Source organism: Macrotis lagotis, chromosome 1 (assembly GCF_037893015.1).
Source record: "Macrotis lagotis isolate mMagLag1 chromosome 1, bilby.v1.9.chrom.fasta, whole genome shotgun sequence".
Taxonomy (NCBI): Eukaryota; Metazoa; Chordata; class Mammalia; order Peramelemorphia; family Peramelidae; genus Macrotis; species Macrotis lagotis.
In genome coordinates this window covers 903,088,329-903,104,812 of record NC_133658.1, presented here as the reverse complement: position 1 = coordinate 903,104,812, position 16,484 = coordinate 903,088,329, and the positions used below count along the sequence as shown (strand labels likewise).

At 42.2% G+C, this 16,484-nt stretch overlaps 1 pseudogene; it reads left to right on the top strand.

The window, feature by feature from the left end:
* The first annotated feature begins 860 nt into the window (after positions 1–860).
* On the top strand, positions 861–12,908 carry LOC141509524 (cytochrome P450 2B4-like; annotated as a pseudogene).
* The last annotated feature ends 3,576 nt before the right edge of the window (positions 12,909–16,484 follow it).

Sequence of the window (16,484 nt, the reverse complement as noted above, 5' to 3'; positions counted from 1 at the left end):
GAGGGAGAGGGAGAGGGACAGAGAGAGAGAGAAACAGAGAGAAAGATAAAAGAGCAGTCAAGTAGTATTGACTGGGCCAGAGAATCAGAAATGACTGACCAGGGTTCCTGTTCTCTTGGGGCTGGAAACAATACTGTTCTGCAGGGTGCCTGATCTATGTTCCTCTCTGCCCTTGACCTTGACCCCGAAGTTGACCTAAACATCGGATTTGCCTAACAATGTCTGCTTCTGGCATACAGGTCCCATTTAATCTCTTCCAGGTCAGATGTGGAGGAGGGAGGGAGGCTGGGATCAGAGAGGGTGATTCACTTGGGCATATACACAATGGGAATCTGTGATGAGTGTGAAAGTTTAGTGAAAGGCTAGTTTGGGCAGGTCAGGATTCACTGGTCAGGAAAGTTCCCCTTGTCCTATGTTGTTGACTTGCCCAGAGGGAGAGCAGTGGGGATCAGTTTGACTTTTTATAGATCTCTCCCTAAAGTGTGATAAAGAAAAACAGAGAATGGAGGGAGGGGACAGAGAGAGACAGAAACAGGGAAGGGGAGGGAAGGAAAAGACAAAAAGAGGGGAGGGAAGGGATAGACAGAGAGGAGACCCGGGGGCAGTTTGTTTCCCAGAGGTGGGCAGGAGCAGAGGCAGGTGGAGTCGGGGTGGAGACCATTGCAGAGACTATTACCTGGGGATGCCCCACGCACCATGGACAGGGGTGGAGGTGAGGTGAGGTCAGGGGGCCATGGAGGGACCGGAATGGGCAGAAGGTCACTTACCTGGGGAGGCGGAGCTGCTGTCACCCCGCAAGATCGGGAAAGGGGGCTGAACGAGCTGGGGCGGGGCCTCCTTTCTGGACTGACCTTAAAGGTTTGGCAGGGGCGCAAAGCCCGTCAGAGCTCGGGCCATGGATTCCGGGTGCTTGCTCCTTCTGGCTGCCCTCCTGGGGCTCCTGCTGCTCTTGACTCGGGGTCCCCCGGCTTCCCGGAGAGGCCGCCTCCCTCCAGGGCCGCGACCTTTGCCTTTCCTGGGGAATTTGCTGCAGATGGACCGTCACGGCCTCCTGAAATCCTTCCTGGCGGTGAGGGCGGCAGACCCGGGCGGGGGGGCGCTCCTGGGTTCCTGTGAGCACTTGGGGGCGGCAGGGATGCTGCTGCCTCAGTTTCCCCAAGAGCTCTCCATAATGCAAGATAAGCGCTTTGCGATCACTCAGTGGGAAGGAGCAGGGAGAGGAACTTCTTTGATGGCAGATAGCTTTTTCCTTTCTAAGTCTTCACAGTTGATATGGATAATCCTATCACTCATAGTTTAGTTACTATTTGAACAAAAAAGATTCTCTTGGTTCTTCTCATTTCCACTCTGTGTTGTTACATGCAGGTCTTACCATGTTTTCCTGAAACCAACTTGCTCATCGTTCCTTACAGCACACTGATATTCCATTACCATCATGTACCACAACTTGTTTGGCTATTCCCAATTGATGGTCATCCCCTCAATTTCCAATACTTTGTCACCACAATGGACTTGCTACAAACATTTTAGAACATATGGGTTCTTTTCTTTCTTCCCTGATTACCTTGGGAAGCAGACCCAATGGTGGTATTGTTGAGTCAAAGGGTATACACAGTTTTATAACTCTTTCGGTATAATTCCCAAATCTCTATCAAAAATGATTGGAATCATTCACAGTTCTACGAAGTGAGTTATTGTCCCAATTTTTTCACACATCCTCCATCATTTGTCATTGTCTCCTATCATTTTAGTTAATCTCCTGAATGTGAAATGGTACTCAGAGTTGTTTTAGTTTGCATTTTTCTAATCAATAATGGCAAGACTTTTTTATACAACTACTTATAATTTTGATATCTTCCTTCAAAAACTACCTGTTCATATCATTTGAATATCAGTTGAGGACTGCCTCATATTCTTATAATTTGGCCCAATACTTGAGATATGAGGTGTTTATCTGAGAAACTGATTATAAATTTCCTATTATCCTCAATTTCTGCTTTCTGTATAATCTTGGCCACATAACTTTTATTTGTACAAAACATTTTTTTAAAGAAAGATTTTTATTTTGAGTTTTACGATTTTTCCCCAATCTTGCTCCCCCCCCTCAGAAGGCATTCTATTAGTGTTTACATTGGTTCCATGTTATACATTGATCTAAGCTGAATGTGATGAGAGAGAAATCATATCCTTAAGGAAGAAAAATAAAGTATAAGAGATAGCAAAATTATATAATGAGATAATGGTTTTTTTTTCAAAATTAAAGGTAAAAGTCTTTGGTCTTTCTTCAAACTCCACAATTCTTTCTCTGGATACAGATGGTTTTCTCCATCTCAGACAGCCCCAAATTGTCCCTGATTGTTGTACTGATGGAATGAACAAGTCCATCAAGTTGATCCTCACCCCCATGTTGCTATTAGGGTATACAATGTTTTTCTGGTTCTGTTCATCTCACTCAGCATCAGTTCATGCAAATCCTTCCAGGCTTCCCTGAATTCTCATCCCTCCTAATTACTAAGGGAACAATTGTGTTCCATGACATACATATACCACAGTTTGCCTAAGTCATTCCCCAATTGAAGAGTAGTCACTTAATTTCCAATTCTTTGCCACTACAAACAGGGCTGCTATGAATATTTTTGTACAAGTGATGGTTTTTACCCTGTTTCATAATCTCTTCAGGGTATATAGATTCAGTAGTGGTATTTCTGGATCAAACGGTATGCAGATTTTTGTTACCTTTTGGGCATAATTCCAAATTGCTCTCCAGAAAGGTTGGATGAGTTCACAACTCCACCAACAATGTACCAGTGTCCCAGATTTCCCTCATCCCTTTCAACTTTGATCATTGTCCTTTCTGGTCATATTGGCCAGTCTGAGAGGTGTGAGGTGGTATCTCAGAGATGCTTAAATTTGCATTTCTTTAATAAGTAGTGATTTAGAGCAATTTTTCATATGACTATGGATCGCTTTTATTTCCTCGTCTTTAAATCGCCTTTGCATATCCTTTGATCATTTGTCAATTGGGGAACTCTTGTTTTAGTTTTGAAAATTTGACTCAGTTTTCTGTATATTTTAGAAATGAATCATTTTTTTAGAAATACTAGTTGTAAAAACTGTTTCCCAATTTACTACATTTCTTTTGATCTTGGTCACAGTGATTAAATGATTAATTTTACATCCCACAATGCACTCTAACTCTTGTTTATTCACAAATTATTCGCTTATTTGTAAATCTGATAGATAACATGTTGAATTCATGCTCTTCAAATTGACTTATGATATCTCCCTTTATATTTAGGTCATGCATCCATTTTGACCTTGGCTAACAGTGTAAGATAGCAGTCTTTACCTAATTACTGCCAGTTTTCCCAGCAATTTCCACCAAACAGTGAGTTCTTATGCCCAAAGCTTAGATCTTTATAATGATCAAATATGAGGTTACTATAGTCATTTACTAGTTTGTATGCAAGCTTATCCTATTTCATTGATTCAATATTTTATTTTATTTTTTAACCTGTACCAGATAGCTTTCAAAATTACCTCCTTAGGGGCAGCTAGGTGGTATAGTGGATAAAGCACCTGCCCTGGAGTCAGGAGTACCTGGGTTCAAATCCGGTCTCAGACACTTAATAATTACCTAGCTGTGTGGCCTTGGGCAAGCCACTTAACCCCGTTTGCCTTGCAAAAACCTAAAAAAACCCACCAAAATTTACCTCCTTAAAATACAATTTAATATCTGGTAGTCTTTCTCTTACAATTTTTTTATATTATTTCCCCTGATATTCTTGACTTTTTAATTCTTTCAAATGAATTTTATTATTTTTTCTGGTTCATTAAAATACTTTTTAATAATTCAATTGGAATGATATTGAATTAGTAGAAAAGTTTAGGTAGAATTGTCATTTTTATTGTATTGACTTTGCTCTCTCTCTTAATTGTCACTTCTCAATAAAGTAAAGTCATAACAATCGGGACTTTGGAGCCTTAACTATTAAAAGTAGATGGTGGGATGGGTGGGAGAAACCTATTCTTTTCCTTTGGGTTATTTCTTCAAGAAATCTGATCAGATCATCATCAATTTACCTGACTACCAGTAAAGCACTCCCAGGGGAGGAAAGGAACTTCTCTTCCTCTGATGCTGAATTGTCCAAGTAAAATGGGAATGGAGGATGATTCTAGAAATAATCTTAGAAGCACAGAAAATCAGAGCTGGAAGGGCCTTTAGAACATAGAATACCAGAGCTAGAAGGCCCCTTTGAATGTGGATCATAAAATATCAGTGCTGGATGAGACCTTAGAACCCAGACTGTTAAAAGTTGCCAGAGATGTTAAGACATGAAATGTCAGAGCTTGGAGTGACTTTAGAACAGAGAACTTAGAAGGTTAGAGCTAAAAGGGACCCCATATACCTAATTCCAATACATTTCCTTCCTGATAATGGAGGAGAATGCATTGTGCCAACTGGGATCTAATGAGGTGGGTTTTTCCCCATAGCTTCAGAACAAGTATGGGGATGTATTTACCATCTACCTGGGTTCACGACCTGTGGTTGTGCTATGTGGACCTGAGACTGTGAAGGAAGCCCTGGTGGAGAAGTCTGAAGAATTCAGTGGCCGAGGACCTATTGCCATGGTTGATCCAGTCTTCCAGGGGCAAGGTGAGTGGGCCAGGCTATGGCAAAAGTTGGGGAACTGTGCCAAGATGGTGGGTAAGGTATGAGGAAGGAGGGACTTCTCTGAGGAACAGAGAAGAAGACAGGTAGGGGCTGAAGATAAAAAGAAGAGGATCAGGGTGGACAGAGGAGACAAATTAGAATGGGAAGAAGATATAGAAAAGGAAGGATGTGAATAGGGCAGAATCCCAAATCTCATCCCTCTTTGCTTTTAGGGGTTATCTTTGCCAATGGTGATACCTGGAAGACCTTGTGCCGATTCTCCTTGGCCACTTTATGGGATTTTGGAATGGGAAAAAGGAGCATTGAAGAATGCATCGGAGAGGAGGCCCGCTGCATGGTTGAGGAGCTCCGGAAATCCCAGGGTGAGAAAAAGGATGTGGGTAAAATTAGAAACAGAGATGGAGATGAATACATTGAGGGAAACACATCAAGAGGGAGAAGTCTAGGGAGACACCCTGCAGAGATAGCCCCAGAGACAGAAGTTGAGAAAAGAAATCAAACAGAACCTGGACATGGAAGCTTGACCCTGAGAGGGGAAAAGAACTTCTTTTTCCTGATGTTGAGTTGGGGGGAGTGGTGGTGATTATTGGTACAATCTTAGAAGTTTAGTAATTGTACAGAGGCAGAAACATGGAGTAAGGAAGAAACAGGAAACAGAGACAATGGAGACAAGGGAATTTCCCAATGACCTCCTGAACTTTTCTCCTCTACCATTTCCTCCTCTCCTTTCTCCAGGAGGCCTGTTGGACCCTACTTTCCTCTTCCACTCCGTCACAGCCAACATCATCTGCTCCATTGTGTTTGGTGAACGTTTCTCCTCTTATGATGATCACTTTAAGGACCTGTTGAACAAATTCAATGACACGTTTTCTCTTCTGAGTTCTTCCTGGGATCAGGTGGGACTTGAGACCACAAGAAGAGGGTGACAATGGGAGAGAGAGAAGGGGAGGAGGAGACAGGAGCAGGCCCCTAAAAATAGAGGCATTGGAGGACATCAGAGCATAGAGACATGGAGATGAGATAGAGGGACACAGGGAGGGAAGGAAATGGAAAGGAATACAGGGAAATAAGTGATGAGAACACCGGAAAGAGTGGACATGAGGAAAGGCAAGGGTGGATGCAGAGGAGAGGTATTCGATAGAGGGTGGGTCACCCAGGTTTGGAAGAATCCTGAAGCCTATGGAAGTCAGGAGGCTCATCTAGTTCTTTTCCCCCTTCTTTCCATCAGCTGTATGAGCTATTTTCAGGGCTCCTGGAATTCTTTCTTGGTCCTCATAGGCGTGCCAAAAATAATCTGACATCCATCAATGCCTTCATTGCTGCTAATGTGGAGAAGCATAAAAAAGAACCTGGACCCCAATTCTCCCTGAGACTTCATTGATGCCTTTTTCTCCAAGTACTGGCATAATGTCTATTTATGTATGTGTGTGCATGAAAGAGATAAGTCAGAAGGAAAGAGGGAGAGATAGAGAGACAGAGACAGAGAGAGATAAGAGAGAAGTAGGGAGAGAGAGACAGAGGTAGAGACAAAAGGATAAAAGAGAAGGAGGGAGGGAGGAATAGAGGGAGGGAGAAAGAAAGAGACAGAGATAAGGTGGTAGGAAGAGAGGTATAAGAGAGAAGGAGAGAGAGAGAGGAGAGAGAGAGTGAGAGAGAGAGAGAGAGAGAGAGAGAGAGAGAGAGAGAGAGAGAGAGAGAGAGAGATGGAAGGAAGGAGGAGGAGGGAGAGACAGAGAGAGACAATGACAGAGCCAGAGATCTCTGAGATAAGAGAGAAGGAGGAAGGGAGGGAGAGAGTCTGAGACAAAGAGGCAAACAGAAATAAGAGAGAAGCAGGAAGGAATGGAGGGAGAGAGAAGGAGAGGGAGAGGGAGAGTGAGAGGGAGAGGGGGAGAGAGAGAGAGAGAGAGAGAGAGAGAGAGAGAGAGAGAGAGAGAGAGAGAGAGAATGAAATTCAATAGTTCTTTTAGTGAAATTTGGCGACCAGCATCCATTCTCCTTGTGGATTAAGGATAGAGAAAAGGAGAGAGACAAAAGATTTTAACAAAAAAACAAAGGGAACTATAGAAGGAAAGGAAGATAGAGAGATGCAGAGAGCATGATAGAAAAGGAAGGTAGGAAAAATACCATAAGGTAAAAAAAGACAGAGAGGTTTTTCCCATGGCTTTAAGAGCCCCCCTCTTCTTTCTCCCTCCCCACTTCTTCTTTCTCCTCCCTTGGTCCTCATTACCTTCTCCAGGTTAAATGATCAGTTCTATGTAAAAGTATGGAGACAATTCTGCAGGGCCAACCTGCATTTCTCTAGTGAGCTCCACTCCTGTTGTATAGCTCCTTCTGCAGCTATGATCCCCCAGGCACCTCTGATGAAAAGCTCCCCAACTAGATTGTAAACTCCCTGAGGGTAGGGACTGTCTTTTGCCTCTTTTTGAAGCCCCAATGGCTAGTACAACACCTGTTCCATAGCAGGTGCTTATTGAATATTTATTAGATGAAAGAATGAAGACACCCAAAAAGGATCCCTCCCTCTACTCAATCTTTTCATCCTCCAATCTCCAGTGTTTCTATTGCTGGCATCACAACTTCCCAGGTATCCCTATTTTCCACCTCAGGATCAACCTTGACCTTTAATTTTCCTTTGTGCCCCTTATTTAGTCAGGTTACAAGTTATATTCGTTTCATTCTCAATAGCAACTCAGTTCTCAATTTCACTAGTTCAATTTGAGTTCATCCTAGTTCAGTCTCTTATTTTTATGTTTTTATTTTTTGCAAGGAAATGGGAATAAGCGACTTGCCCCTGGTGACACAGCTAGGTAATTGTTAAGTGTCTGAAGCTGGATTTGAACTCAAGTCCTCCTGACTCCAGGGCCAGTGTTCTATCTATTGCACCACCTAGCTGCCCCAGTCCAGCCTCTTATTAGCACCTAGCTGTTTAGTTCAATAGCTGTTTAATTCCCCCCCCAGCATTCAGCCCCCCCCCCCCAACTATAATCTGGCCTCCAGTCAGATGATAAACATGTATTAGGTCCCTATTGTTTACCAGCCACTGTCCTGGGCTCAGAAAGAGGCAAAAGACTGTCCCCGCCTTCAAGGATCTGGCAATCTAGAACCCTCACAGCTGCTCAATTGATATTCCTAAGGCACAGACCTGACTATTTCTGTCTTCTCTTCAAGAAACTTCATAGGGTTCCCATTGCCCTTCGAATAAAGTAAAAAAAAAAACAAACAAACAAACCTTCAGTCTGGCACCTGAAGCCTGACACAAGCTGTTCTCTTTTCAGTTGTCTTGAATTGATTCTCTGAATTTCCTATTCCAGTGAAACTGGCCTTCAAGCTCTCCTCTTTAGGCTCCCAAGAGATTCCATAGCCTTCCCTCTTGCCTTTGCTCAAGCTGTGCTGCTGCCTCGAATGCCATCACTCTGTTCCTCGGCTTCATAGGATCCCCAGCTCAGCTCAGATGCTCCTTCTTACATGAAGAGTTTCCTACTGCCTTCAGCTGTTCATGCAATCTCCTTCTCAACATCACTTCATAGTGCTTTGTATGTAGACTTTGGTTTGACTTCTCTGTGTCTGGTATATCCCGCTAGTCCCCAAGAGGAATCCAAACTCCCCAAGGGAACCGTTCTGTTTTTGTCTTGTAATTCGCCACATTTGGCATGCTGTCTCTTACTATTTGGCACGTGTAATAATTGCTAGTTGAATTGACTTGAGAGAGAAGGCGGTATGGTTCAGGAAGAGACCTTGGCATCTGGGGTAAAATTCTACCTTTGTCATTTACTAGCATGTACTCAAGTTATTTATTTTCTCTAGGGCTCAGTTTCTTTGGCCTAGATTTGGCCTAGAGATCATCTAAGGTCCTTTCCTCTCTCGAACTATGGTCTAGAAACAAATGGGCCATAGGGGAGAGAAAAGAGACAGAAAAGGAGGGAGCCAGGGAAAGATGGACAGGATGGGACATGATCATTTATAAGGAGAGAAAAACAGAGAAAAGATAAAGACAGAGAGGGACATGGGATCTTTCTCTCTCTCTCTCTCTCTGTGTGTGTGTGTGTGTGTGTGTGTGTGTGTGTGTGTGTGTGTGTGTGTGTACAGCAAAGAGAACCTAGAGCCAGAAAGAGGTAGAAAAAAGAGAGAAGAAGAGAATATACTCAGAGGGACAGAAGGATCGGGAGATAAAAAAAGAGAAAAAGGAAAGGGAGAGACCAAGATGGAGATTTGGAAAGGATCAATCACAGAGAGACTGAGTCTTAGTCATAGTGGTGAAGAGATAGGGAGACTCAGGAAAATGGAAGGAGCACTCTGAGGATAAACTCTGATCTTTTTTCTCTATTAATTTTCTACTTGTTTTCCTCCTTCTCTTCCCCAGGAAAAAGGAGACATTAAGACTGAGTTCCACTACAAAAACCTCATCCTCACTGTCTTGTCATTCTTCCTTGGGGGCACTGAGACTACCAGTACCACCATGTGCTATGGCTGCCTCCTGCTCCTCAAATACCCCTGGGTGGCAGGTGGGTAAATGGCGGCAGCTCCAGGGAGTGAGTCTTCTGCCCAGAGATTGGAGACAAGCAAAGGTATTATGTGGAGTTGGCCATCAGGTAGAGGGAGGAACCCTATTATAATTAATAGCAAGAAGACAGGCAAAAGAGAGGCTTTCTTCAGTCTCAGTTCCTAAGCTCCTGTCTTTGGCAAAAACCCTTAAGGTGTGAGGGATATATGGTCACTTTCCCTGGCCATGTCCTGCACAATGGATAATTTTTCAACAGCTGAATCTCAAGAATTCCTCACAGTTATTCTGTTTCCATCTAAATGGATAAATTCACTCGGTTATGTGAAATATGTATAAAAACACACACATTTTTCAGTTTACCTGTTGGGTCCCTTCTTGTGAATTGGGTTTATATGTTCCTTCTTCTGCTTCAGAGAAAGTTCAGGAAGAGATTGACCGGGTGATTGGGAAGGACCGTGCTCCAGAGCTCAAAGAACGAGCCAAAATGCCCTACACTGATGCTGTCATCCATGAGACCTAGAGATTCAGTGACCTCCTCCCGATGAGTGTGCCCCGTTCTGTGACCCAGGACACTTCCTTCAGGGGCCACCTCATTCCCAAGGTGAGAAGCTACCCAGAATCCTTTGAGTTATTTGCTTCTTTCTTCTTCTTCTTCTTCTTCTTCTTCTTCTTCTTCTTCTTCTTCTTCTTCCTCTTCTTCTTCTTCTTCCCCCTCCTCCTCCTCTTCCTCCTCTTCGTCCTTTGTCTTTTCACTTCTAACTCATGTAATGGAACTCAGGATTCCATGGAACTCATCATTAGAGGACTTCAACCCTGATTGAGTAGACCTGCCAGATCCCATGGAACATAGAATGTCAAACCTGGAAGGACAATAAAAATATAGAAAAGAGAACATTAGAGTTCTAAGGGCTCTGAGGACTTAGAAGAGAAAATGCCAAGAAAGAAAGAAAATCCTAGAATTTGGAGGGTTCTTAAGTTCTTAAGATTTCCAGAAATAGAACACTGAAAAATTGAAAACCAACATTCTAAGAACTCATAAAGAAGAAAAGCTAGAATGTCAACACTGATGGGGGCCCTGGAGCTTTTTTCCAAGGCTTTTATTTTATAGGGAAGAAATTGAAGTCTGGAGAAAACATTACAATACAAATGGAATCATTTTAAAGGAAGTTTCTCGCATTGGTCTACTATTATGCATACACACTTATGCATCTATGCTCACATACACACAGACATGCTACATGCACAGACATATATACATGCTTACACATATACACATGCATATATATACACACATACTTAATTATATATATAAAATATCTTCTATATACACATATAAAAACCGCATGTCACTGAAAGTGGCAGAGCCAGAATTGAGGTCTCAAACAAAGACTACTAGAAGGTTAGATAGTACAGGATCGGGGCCCAGATCCTGCCTCTCCATGCCTCAGTTTCCTCATCTGTTGGATTAGATAAACTCTATGCTTGTGACTTCATAATCCCAGACTCCAGCCTTTGTGGATCAGTGGAAACTGATGGGGAGTCTTCTTGACCCTGCCTCATTCCCCAAGGGCCCAAGCTCTGCTGTGCCTCGGGCTTATTCTGGTGCCTACTGTGATTTGTGGCTTGGCCAAGCATCTCTGCAAATCTCAGTCCTCATGTGTCCTTGGCTTTAGGTTAAGGTATATCTGCCTTGCCTTGGTAACCTCTGCTTGCCCGGGTTTTGACCTGGCTCTGAAGGGTCCTGATGGTTTGACATTGGATGTTGGGAAAGATTTCAGTGGATCTCATTATCTGGTTTTGGTGACACTCCCCTCTCATGGCAGGACACTGAGGTGTACCCTCTTCTGAGCACAGTCCTGCATGATCCCAAGTACTTTGACAAACCCACTGCCTTTGACCCCAACCATTTCTTGGATGCTCAGGGATCTCTGAAGAAGAGCAAAGCCTTTATTCCCTTCTCTTCAGGTAAGCATTGTCTTCAAGGCCCATAGAAACTCTTCCTGAGGGATTGTCCCCTCAAGGATTACTTAAAGACAATGAACCCTAGGTTTTCTCTGTGTATAGTCTTTTACTTCAGGCTTATCTGGAAGATGAGTGGTCACTGGAAAACTTGGGGGATATTGTAAATGTCCCTGCCATACAAACTGTGCCTCTTTTTATATTTATTTAACATAAAATAGATAATTCACATATATTATATCACATATACTAGAAATATATCTCTTTATATGTAATCTTCCTTTATTATTCTATCTTTATCATATCTCTATCAGTAAAGCAGAATTGCAGTGATCGCCCCGCTCCCCCATACACTAAAATCAAAAAAGTGGTGTGCAAAGGCAGACATCTCCACTCCAAATGTTCGTATGGACTATTATGGCCTGACCTATAAAGGATAGAGCCTTCCAAATGCTTATTGGTCTTCTTAGCCACAGGCAGACACACTGGACCTTGACCCCAAAACAGTGATGTCCTTTTAATACTCTTTAAGTGTGAAGGACAACAGTTAAACCAAACCTTTATTCAGGTAGCCAAAGGCAGAATTTTGCAGAAGAAATAATAACTTTATTGGTCTTCACCTAAATGCCCCCTGCTTTTCCACTTTATTTCCTGAATATTCTCACATGAATTGATCTTAATATGTAATGCCTCTTTGTGGCCTCTTCTGTTTCTTTGGAATATGATATACCCACCCTTTTAATATCACATTTTTTGATATTTCTTTTTCATCCATTTGTATATATATATATATATATATATATATATATATATATATATATATATATATGTATTGACACTGGAGATCAGGAACTTGGTAGCTGATTCAAGTCTCTCCTTTCTCTCAGTCTCAAATTCTTCATGTGTAAATGATGGACTTGAACCCGATGACCTGTGGTCCCTCCCAGCTGGAAAACTGTGATGTTAAATCACTTCATCTTCCTGGGTCTCAGGCAGTTGAGGTTTCTTCTAGCTTTTACCCTCTGATCCTATGGGAATTGGGAGAAAACATTAGGCTACTGCTCTTACCTGGAGGTAAAGAAGGAAGTAATTTGTGCACTTCTAAGAAGGACCACTTGCAATGGCCTCTATGACATTTGGGAAATGGGGTATCCTTAACAATGGCTTCCATGAAAGTTGGGAAGTGTTTTCCTATTGGCAATGGTCTCCATGACACTTGGGAGGTGGGATTCCTTTGGCAATGAACTCCATGACCCTCCTCTCTTAACCCTTAGGGAAGCGAGTCTGCCTGGGTGAGGGCATTGCCCGAATGGAGCTTTTCCTCTTCTTCACCACCATCCTTCAGAACTTCTCACTGAGCTCCTCTATGTCTCCTGGTGACACTGACCTCACTCCTAGGGAGAGTGGAATTGTTAATCTGCCTCCTATCAGCTTTGATTCCAGCCTCGCTGATGGGAGACAAGGTGAAGCCCTGGAGAAGCAGTCACTGGGCCAACCTCCCTATTGTCATCAAACATATTCTTCCAGAGGACAACCAGACTGAACAGAGACTGGAGAGGACATTGCACCACTTACCCCTTTAAATGAGGGAAGTAGCTTCAGTTTTCTCATTGATAAAATGAGAGGGTTGCCTCTGAGGTCCCTTCCAATCTAGATAGTACTGATTCTAAATTTTTGAAAGTGATCCAAACCCCTCCTACCCAAGAGTATAATTTTCTTCTTTCATGCTGTGGATTCATCCTATCTTATAACAGGGAGTCAGAAGGATCCTTGGTGCTCTTGTCTCTCAACTGAGTGATGATTATAAACCTCTGTCCTAGGAGAGGGGATCAACTCATATGATGGCAAAGCATTATTGGGGCAGGAAGACCTAGTTTCAATTCCTTCTTATGACCCTGACTTACTGAATCTTGCATCCAGGGGAGAAATCCCTTTAAGTTTTGCACTTGTACAAACAGAAGATAATATCATTGCTACTAATCTCACAGAGATGATTACATATGAAAAGCAACATGATTTTTAAAAAAATTTATTTTTTCCAGATACCTGCAAAGATAGATTTCAATATTTGTTCCTTTGTAAGAGCTTTAAATTCCACATTTTTCTTCCTCCCTTTCTTCCCTCTCCCTTCTCCTTGAAAGCAGTCACATGATTTTAAAAAAATGGGACCTTTGATTTTGTGGCTGGAGGGAACACTTGATAGGGTCCTCAAGACTATCTGCTCACAGTAAATGGTCTCGGGGAGTTGCAGGAGCAACCTTAGCTTCAGTGACTTGTCTAGGGGGACAAGGTAGTCAGAGATGGACCTTGTATGCTGGTCTTCTGGTCTCTCAGGCCAGCTCTGTATCCATTTTGTTAATCAGTCTCTCAGAGTGCTAGGTAAACATCAGATCCCAGATATTCTGAGTCAGAAGGGACCTTGGAAGGTAGAATGGTGAAGAGTTTTCTAGTCATTGGGGTGGGGGTCCCTTCAGAAATGAACTAATCCAAGCTACTCACTTGACTTTGATTCACTTCTTAATTTTAGGGAGTGATTATTAAGCACTTTCTGTATGCATAGCAATATGCTAGGAACGGGCATACAAAGATGGGTATTCTTTTCCATATTATACTCTTCAAACAAAATATTTAAAATCTCTCTTGGTTTTCTATCCTAGTAATTTCCAAATTTTGTCCTTTTCCCATGTTCCCCTGGGTCTTTCCTTATGACAAAGGAAAACAGTTAAATAAGACACCAGGATCATGTCTGTGACACTTCATACCAAGGACCCTCTGATTCTCCAAGGAAAGGAGAGTGGTGCAGGTCTTTGACTACTCTGAAGGAAGTGATGTGGGGCAGTGGAAAGAACCTTGACTTTGGTGTCAGCAGACCTGGATTTGACCTGTGGATGAGCCACTTCAACTCTACACTATCCCCTGCCCTTGAATCTCTTACCTCCCCTCATCCTGTTGTTGAACAAGTGTTGAATAACAAGAATAACGAGAGAGTCAGGTTAATCCTAAAGTATATAATATGGTTACCGAGATATGCCCGTATAGCCTTAAACTTAGATTATACAATCTGCTGCCTTCTGTCCTATTCATGTGCTTCTGCACAGAGTCAAAGAAAATCACATAATCCTGACACGGAGTTCACTGCAAATTTATACTACATAATCTGAACTGAGAGTTTACTGTGGCAAAACCAGTTATACTTCCCTAGGAATTTGCTCTCCAACTCACCATAGTGACTACTCCAAGTCTTTTTTTCCTTTCTCAACTTTCCCATGGCATTTCTTTCTCTCTCTGATATGAGAACTTTACCTCATGTAACTTCATTGCTTTTATTTGTATTTATTTTTTGGTTTTTGCAAGGCAATGTGGTTAAGTGACTTGGCTAAGGTCACACAGCTAGGTAATTATTGAGTGTCTGAGGCTGGATTTGAACTCAGGTCCTCCTGACTCCAGGGCTAGTGCTCTATACACTGTGCCACCTTGATGCCCCCCCCCCCTTATGTAACTTCATAAAACATTTGAAACTTTTCTTGGAGAACCCCTTTCCTCTTTCTCCTCTCGCTTTACTTCCTTGTTTTCCCCTTTTATCTTCTTCTTCACCTTTGTCTCACACAAAGAAATGGCCTTGCTCTTTGCCAAATCACTTTCCTCAACAGACACTTTCATCCCATTCCATCCCATATTCTCCAACAGATTGCTTCTTCTATCATTATGTTTTATTTCTAGTCTCCCATATCTTTCAATATATTTACTGCTTCCTTGTTATCTACAGACATTCTCATCTTTTCTCCATTATTGAAAAAAAATTCTTGCTTCCTCTGACTATCCCTACTAGTTAATCATTTTATAACTCCTCTCCCTTTCCTGACCACACTAGAGGCTTCTAATTCCTTTTGTTTCCTTTCACTAAATTCTAAAGTCTCTGTAATCTGGGTTCAACCTCAACCTTCAGCTGAAACTGTTATTTCCATTCTCATTTCCCTAAGCCCTCTCCTCTTTCCAATCACTATCTTCTCAGTCATATAGTTCAAACCTGGATGTTCTCTTTGACTCTTCAATATTTCTGACCTACCCCATCTATCTAATCCCTTGTTAGGTTAATTTTCACAATATCTTACATATAAGTCCCTTTCTCTCCATTCACACCACCATCTCTGAGGAGAAGATACTTACCTTCTCACACCTAGACTCTTGCCATTACCTTCCAGTTGACTTCCTTTTCTCAAGGCTATCTTTTTACTCCAATTCATCCTCCGTTCAGCTGCCAAAATGATCTCACTCAAGTCCCTTTCTCATCCGATAAGTTCTAGTGGCTCCCTATTTATTTCCTTAATATTGAGTGGGATAAAGTTTGAGATTGCTTCAGTAAAATATTATAATTAGTAATAGTCGAGCTGTATTTTATATCTCTTCTGTCCCTCCTCCCCTGACAAGCAACTTAATGTTACCTTGACCAGAATGTAAAGAGTAAACTGACCCTGTCTTATCTGGATTGAAGTCCAGATGTTTCTACATTACTTGTCCTGGACAGGGAGAACCTGTCTCTGTTTGAATTATATGCTTTTTCTTTAGAGTAATTTACACATCTAGATTGTGAAGACCACATTCCTCACTAATGAGGATGGGTCAGTGGGTGGGGGGGGATCACTTTAGGATAAATAGATTGTGGATTCCTTGTTCTGAACATCTCTCGATTCTCAAGAATTGAATAAAAGTTTTCACTTCATACCTTGATAAATCTCTGAATTTTATTTAAGTGGGTAGACGCATCCCACATAGTTGGGGACTCTTTCAAGATTATATTACATATAAAATAAAATCCCATTGGGGACCATTGCCCTTTCAGAGCTCAGCAAAGTGGTGTCCCAGACAAAATTTGGCAGTTTGTCTTTTTTCTGGGAGTCTTGGTTTCCCCTCTGTGCAAATGACCCGAAGTGGAGAGGCTCTGTAGGAAGAGAAAAGCAAATCCACTTCAAAACCTGATCGATCAGTGGGGGCAGAAGTTGGTAACTCTGTGCACAGAGCCCATAGAGAAGCTAAGACCTTGGAATCTGCTAGATTCCTGGAGGGTCAGGACTATTTGGGTGACTGAGGGTTGGGGGTAACCCCACTGTATTGGGTGTAAGAGCCTTGGATCTAAGGGCACTTCATCCTGAGAGACCTCTGTCAATATTTTAAATGGGAAGAGCTCAGTCCTAGCCTTCCCCCATGGTAAATAAGGTAAATAAGACTAAAGTATAAAGGGAAAAGTAAGAAGGAAATGATTAAGTATTGCTGTCTTGAATGGGGAAATAAAGGTATAGGTGAAAGAACACATTGGTCTGTCTTTGGGAGGGAGAGACTGTCAGACGC